Here is a 7,916-nt window from a genome sequence, read left to right as displayed (position 1 = left end):
CCAGCCTTATGTTTTGAAATCCCAAAGTGCCATACAAGATTCTCTTGGAGCGTATCCTTTCTTAAGGGACTGGATTACAACATGAAATACCTCCAGAGATGGAAATGTGAGATGTGGAAGGTCTTTTTAACCTAGTGGGGAAAGGCACAGCCTGAACAAATAGCTGGAAACTGGAGCTGGACGGAATTACCAGTGAAGGAAAGCACTTGTTGGTAAGATACTGCCCAGGGAAGTGGCTAATTCACCTTTATTTGCTGCTTTTAAGCCTTCCTGGAAATTATGCTTTTGTCAGACACAAGTTACTGTGTTCACACTGGGTGAAGCGGATAAGATCTAATGGCCAACGATAACCAAAATATATCTACTCTGTCTGGACTTGGCATTTTTGTAGATTCACTGAATTTAACACTGAGGGTCACAGCTTCTTCTTCTGCTTAGTCCAAACTCAGTGACACTCATCAAGAAGCATGTGAAGATCCTGAAACACAGGTACCTTCCCTTGGGGCTGCTGTCAAGTAGTTTTTAATTTTCCTTCAGTTTATCTAGAGTTGTTATTGACAAAGCACCTCCGGAGTAAAGCATTTTTGCATATTTATTTATGCTTCAGGTTTAAACTCTCAAATCCATTCCCTGGTCTTTTTTCTCTAAGATTTTGCCCCTTACTCCATGCAATAACAAGCACATTCTCGGTGCTGATATTTTCCCTGCTGAACCTGCCTTACAGATAGCATGAACAGTGCAGTTATGCCTATTAGTCACAGTGCTCGGCCCTGGTGTTAGACTAATTTGGAAAGACTTCCTGCATAGCAAGAAACAGCAGGATTTGATCATAGTCAGAGATCCATTACAACGTGCAGTAAGGCTCTTGAAGGAGCCATTATCACCTGGGACATTTAAAAAACTGCGTTCCATGAGGCATCAGTAAAAAAACCACGAAGCAGCACTGCATTCAAAGGAAGACGTATCGCTCAATCTGTTAGATCTTTTCTATCACCGAATTCTAGGACAGTGATTTGATTAAATAGTAATAATAAAAAAATCTGACAAAACAGGGAGAGAACGGACAGTGAATATTGACTCTTTAACTGCACTATTTTGCGGAATATTAAATTAATGTTCCCACATGATGTCCAGGCATCCATCCTGATCTCCCTGGAGTCAATGGTGACATTTCTATTGCCTTTCCGTGGAAGAGGGCTATTTATCTGAGGGCATCTTGATCAAAATAAACACAAGGAAATAGATTGTACTTGAAAATATTTTGAACTTCCTTTTGCTTGATTTGAACAACTGCTTTGGTCCTGGGTTATTAAATCTTGACTTTACCCCAAGAGAGGTTGCTGTTGTATTACTATCCTCTTTCCTTTGCTGCAGGGATAATCAAACATTTCAATAGCTTTCTGTTGACTGTGAAACTACAGTTACTTTTAACCGTTTTTCAGCCTATTCAAACAAAAATGTTAATGAAAACATCTTCAGACAGCGCTTGGTCAATGTAAATATCAATTAGACTTCCAAAAAAACGAGTGCTCTATTAACAGTTATAAAGCAGATATTTTACAGAGAGGGAAATACATTGATACACTTTGTACTGAAAAGAAAATCACCTTGTGAAATTTGAGTACCAGTTCTAGGCAAATATACAGATTTTTGAAGATATCTTCTGTTTTAAAATGCTACCCTAGAGCTCACAGCTCACATCTTGGGCTCACAACAACTGACATATTCTCCATTTTTAACAAAATAAAACATGCTGATCTTTGGATGAGTGCTATGGGAAAAAAGTGCATCTCTCCTGGTTTATATTAGACAGCCTTTTTGCTGCTTTCTTGTAGGCCCCCCCCCTTTTTTTCCCCATGAAAACATCCCCACAATAAGATTCACAGCTGTTTACATGAATGTCTAACCCTATCAGCTGCGAAGGGGGAGATCTATAATCTTGCCCCGTTATTCTTTGTTTTTAACTAATGTAGCTGTCACTGATTTTTGACCTGGGTTCCCAGGACAAAAATAAGTAGTACTGGGAAAATCTGGTTGGTTTTCCAAATGTCTTTTCGTAGGGTTCTGTAAATAATGGTGTTCAGAAGTATGCAAGGTATGAGCCCCGTTGTATTATGTGACCTCTTAGGTATTAACAACGTGCATTTCTATAGTCTTTATTTAAGCAGTCAAGTTACAAACAAACACAGGCCAACACAACAAACTCAGAGCAAGAATTTACCATCTGCGTCTCAGCATAAAAACCTTCCCCAACAAGTGGATAATTTGCTTTCTTCATTCAGCAATATAACTCAGCCGGACAATTAGAGGCCCTGGTATTTTAATAAACTTTCCTGGGGGCGGAGGAGGCAGGGAAGGGTTAAACCGTGCAGCCTCGCCCGCCTCCCAGCCCCTTCCGCGGGGGCGCAGGGGAAGGATCGTGGCCATTTCTAAGGAGAGAGGGGTGCGAAGGGAAAGCTGGCTGCGTCGGCTGTCTGGTCAGGGGAAAAAGCTTTGTTTGGTGTTACTTTGCGTATTAATGAACTATGCCTTACGGGAAGGGCCTACAAGAGATCTGGGAGTTTCCCGGGCGGGCAGGGGTCTCCCCGGGCTGCGAGGGAGCCCGGCGCTCCGGAGGGATGCTCCGGAGGGATGTTGAGAACCCCGCGCCCCGGCTCCCGGGGGTACGCGGGCACAAAGCAGGCAGGGACACGGTCCTGTAGCCGTCCCCCGGGAGCACAAGTTGTCCCATCAGGATCCCCCTCACACGTTTTCCCTCTCCAGCCCAGGCTCCTCAGGAGCCAGTCCGGCGGCAGCTCCACCCCCGACCCCCCCGGCCCCTGCTCAGCCCCCGCGGGGCGGTGTGTGTGTGGGTCACCGCTTCCCCCTGCCCCGGGGCGGCATGTGGGGGGGGTCACCGCCTCCCCCTGCCCCGGGGCAGCCTAGCCCCGGCTTTCGCCCGGCTCTTACAGGAGGAACTTCGTGGCTTTACGGTCGCGGGTAGCGTTTTGCCAGGACGGAGCCGCCCACGCGTGGAAGCCGGGCGGGCAGCGCGGGTGCGCTTCTCTCGTTTGCTGCGGAAAACCGGGCTCGAAGCGCAGCCGCCGGGTTCAAGGCCGGGGAGGCTGCGGCGGCTCGGGAGCGTCTTCTGCTTCTGCGGGGGCCACGCCGTCGGTTTGACCCACGGGCTTAAAAATACACAAGCGGGGACTTTCCGTCCCATCCCCGTCTGCCCCTGAGCAGCCAGGGTTTCCTAAATGACTGCTTGGGCGCAGTTGTTTGACTCTCCCGCAGGAGCTGGTGCAGGTCAAACCCGTGCCCCCCCCCTCCCCCCCGCCCCCAGCCGTCCCCCACCCGCGGGTGGGTGCCCTCTCTCCCCTCCTTGCTCTATTCTGTTATATGCAGACCCTCCCCAAAACCACCCTCCTGCCCTTCCATGCGTCCAGTGCTGTGAATGCAGCAAATGAATCAGTAATACCTGGGTTCAGGTATTCCCCAGGAGTTTAAAAAACTCCTCTTGGGAAATTAAGGATGATAGAAAACTGGGAATTACCTATCCACAACCAAATCTCCTCCAGAGTAAAGACAGTGAAATGTATTTAATGCTGAGTCACAATGAGATAAATATTTTCCCAAAAATAACCTCATTCATTACACAAACCTGATTAATGCTTTATGTCTGTGGCTGTTTATTGACTACCAAATCAAGCCTTGTGGGAAAAAAACCCAACCCAACAAATCCTAATAATATATGATTGTGCAATTAAAGACCGTCGTATAATGTGTGCACAAAAGGGACTAAATTAAAACCACACAAGCAGCCATATACCAGCATCCTAATTCTTCAGTACCTTTCTTTGTAGGCTGGGTTTTCTAAAGGTGAAAACAACCTCTCTCTTCCCCCCCCCCGCTAATGTGGAATTCCCAGCGACGGCAGCAGCATTCCTCGTTAGCAGGATCTGAAACCTGAACCTTCAGCCAGGCATCACAGTTTCAGTTACAGGACTAACTGTGCTGGTCCCATCCAGGATAATAGCGCTATTTTGGGTGTGGAGAATGGGTTCCCGGGGTCACGCTGGGAGCGGCGGAGTGGGCAGTGGGCTGCGCACCCCTCTGCTCCCCCCTTTCACCATCACTGCTTGCCTTCAGCCTCTGGTGCAGGGGGTGCTATAGCTGCTCCCATAGTAGTATCTTGGTCTGACCTTTGGTGGAAAAGTGCACGCTTAGTTATTTTTGGTGTGTCGCCACCATTTTTGTTGAGAATGTGACTGAAAGAAATGTTTGTAGCTTCTATCTTGGCCAAATTGGAACACAAAGTCATAGGACAGGGAAAAGGCTCTTTTCTGGTTCTGGGTCTTTCCTCTCGCTAAAATTCAAAAATCTTTTGAAAGCAAGTTGAAGGTAGTATAAATTCCCTAATATGTTCCAAAAGTGTTTTATAAAGGAAGGTGTTTTGCAGCACAAACACTAGGGTAACCACTTACTTAGTTTACCAATATTTTAACTCCAAGGCAGGATTGACAAGGTGTTTGCTGCTTGTGGTCTCCATCCTCATTTAAAAAATAGTAAAACTTCTGCCACAACAGAGGACTGATTTTATTGTTGTTGTCTGTGTCTACATGTGAAAATTTACCACTAGACAGATTTTTAAGAGAAGTACATAGGGAAGACTGTTTCTGTGGTCTCTTTGCAAGAGGTCTACTTACCCCTGTCAGATTTCTACAGGCCACTGCTGATTTTACTAAAACTGAAACGCTTACTTTGACTTTGCATTGTGCATTATTTTAAGAGCAGAAGATGGCATATAAACACCTTTTATCTACTTTCCCTCCTACCGAGCTTGTAACATCAAAGATCATCCCATTCATCTTCGTTTCAAGGTGGGCTGTAAGTTTTCATCTGACAGGGTTGTTGAAAATCAAACTGACGGTACTTGATCACAGTGGGATCTGCATGAAAATCCATCTACAAGTTGAGCTGTAATACTTACCTGTCTAGGTCAATTTGAGAACAACAAGAATGATAAGCACATAAAGCTGAAATAGTGGTGTATCACAGTAGGACTGTTCCACCGCCACTATAGCAGAAAAGGCTGATTTAAGTAAATGTGGAGCTGCATGCAAAGCCACATGATTTCGTCCCAGAGGTTATTAGATGCAATTCGTTGTGATAATTTGTCTTTCCACTTGCCCTGACTTCGTATGCCATATTGCCTGGGGATTATCCCAGCCGAAGAAGGAGGATTAAGGTATGTGAAGGAATGTAGTGGAAGTGTCCACAGAGGTTTCCTGTTGAACAGGCGAAGAGCAAACAAATCCATGCATATGCCTTGGTGTTGTGGGAGAAAAAATGCTGGTTTCCAGTGGGGCTCAAGTTGTCACTGGAAAGCTTACGGGTGCAGGGCACAGCCACAGCCGGCACGAGCTGGAGGTTCAGCTTCTGCCTACTGCAGGGGAGCCCTGGGAGGCCATGGCTTATTGTCAGCGTAGTTTTGGCATTGCTAAGCAAAACAGACCCAGCAGCAGATCATATATTTATTTATACATTGTTATTCTATCAATTATATAATTTATATATACAGAAAAATGAGAAAAATCCTCTCCCCTTTCAAAATGAAATGACAGTATGCTGTGATGTTCTGCCACTTCTCTGCAGTCTCATATATCAAATAACCTAACTATATTAATCAGATACGTAGGCAAAACACTTTTTTCCCCTGAGAGTTAGCCTTGCTTTAAAAAAAAAAAGTTTCTTTTGACTTAGATACACTGGCTCTGCATGGACATGAGTAACCCTAAAGAAGCTACTTCCATAAGTAAATCTTGGACATCACATATTTATTTGAAAATTCAGTCATTAGCTGTGTATCTTCCCATAATTAGAGCAAGTTTGCCAGATATATGAATGTTCACATGTGTATTAGTGGTTAAGCTAGTAATATTGCCTATAACTAAATCTTTCTGACTCTTTCCATTATGTGGCCATGCTTATAACTCAGCCAAACTTTAACTACTAGGACCGAAACTTTCCAAAGAAATATTAAGCCTGAGGCAGAACTTGCAATGGAAAGTTTCAACTAAAAGAGTTCAGATTTCTCTAAAAACAAGAGTGAGAAAATTGCTTTGTTTGGCTCATGTTAACAAAATAAAAAAAAAAAGAAATCCCAAACCTTACAGAAAAGCTGTAGTGTTTTCTATAATGGTGTCATGATCCGGTATTCGGGGAAACAATTTGGAAGGACACTTCTAGCTGCTCCTGGGAAAACGTGTGGGAGTTTGGTCGAGCCACAATCCTCAGGGCAGTTACAGTCTGAGTGTATTCGGGCCTTTGTGCTCAAGTCTCCCAAGGATTTGACCCAACTGTCAAACCCTTGTTTCTCCCGGCCTCGGAGGCTGCCGTGGGGCTGAGCTCTCCGGAGGGGCTGGGGTGGCACCCCGGAACATCCCACGCTTTTGAGCCAGGGGGGCTGTGGGGAGAGGGGCTGTGGGGTGCTGCCTATCCTTTCCACGAAGGAAATTTCCATTAGGAAATTATGTACAAAAATAAGCGGAGGTTGTGAAGTCAAGTGCTCAGGAATTAGGAAATGCCAGAGTGACGTTTCCTGTGCCGTCTTCCCTCTTTGTCCCTCTTTGTGTAGCCGTTATGATGCAACCTTGGAGCGCTCGAACTATTTTTACAGCTTTGTCCTTAAAAGCATTTATTTTCTTGCGATAACAACTAATAATTATTTTTAATTGTTTAGTAGTAATAGCCTGTCGGCTGTGCACGTTACAGAATAAAAATGTTTTTTTTTCTTGAGTAAAGCAGTTTCTTTAATCAAATTTTGATGTTGTTGAAACCGAGTGTCCTGTGACCCTAATGGAGATAGATGTCCGTAAACGAACTGGATCTGTCAGAGCTGTTGTCTCTCTTCCTTGTCTTTTGTTTGTTTCTGTCTTGTAACTTTTGACCGTTCTTGGTCCTTATCTTAACGTTGTAGCAAGGAGATCAGTATTCAGCAAAACAAAAAAACACCGGCTAAACCGGAGCGGTTCATGTTGCCCTAAAGAGGAAGGAAGGATGCCTCTTCCTGCCTAACCGACGGTGTGTTCTGCAAGGCGTTACTTATTGCTCTGCTTTCCCCTGCCTGTTTCCTGGAGAAGGTGGAAAACAAAATGATAAACGTCCTTGGCTGAAGCTTGCACAAATTAGGTTACAGAGACAAATTACTTCCCAGATCTTCTTATTGTACATCCTTGGCAGGTTTTGTCTAAAATTAAAAATACGTATTCTGTGTATCCCTGCTCCATTACTGCCTGCAAATATATAAATTAAACATATCAAAGCAGAATAGACTTCAATTGTCTCAGATACAAGTTGTACTTTCTTCCAAAAAGAAAGAAGTCTGAGTAAGGAAATACAACAGCAGTGGTGAAGTTCCTACTCTCATATCATACTGACTCAAATCTGACACTTGCCTTCCAGCATTTAAAAAGCAAATTTTTACGACAATGTCCACAGAAAGCAGTGAGTTTTTGGGAACATAATAGATAAAAGCTTCATCAGTTAATATAAAACCAGGGATCAGCTGAACGCCATAGAAGACAGGGTTCTAGATTTCTACTCTTGGTAGAAAAACTAAAAGTATTATGCCCCCCCCCCCGAAGTTTAATAAAATTTAAAAGCAATTGCAGAAATTACAGTGCAGTTATGACTTGCAGGGGTGCGGGCAGCCTTCCCCCCTGTCGCTGATGCCAGCTTGCCTGCCCGGCCCTGCAGGGAGGGGATGCTGTGCTGCTGGGGGGTGGCTGGGTGCAGGCAGGGCTCACGGATCCTGCCCCGGCCCTCTAGCCCCCCGGCCGGCCACGCCGCCCTCCACCACACACTGCTCTCTCTGGGGGATCTGAGCATGCCAGAGCTGCTCCTTGGGTGCCATGAGTCATCTCCTGTCAGGAGAA

This window comes from Calonectris borealis, chromosome 2, assembly GCF_964195595.1.
Source record: "Calonectris borealis chromosome 2, bCalBor7.hap1.2, whole genome shotgun sequence".
Classification (NCBI taxonomy): Eukaryota; Metazoa; Chordata; class Aves; order Procellariiformes; family Procellariidae; genus Calonectris; species Calonectris borealis.
Note: the sequence above shows the minus strand (reverse complement) of the source record.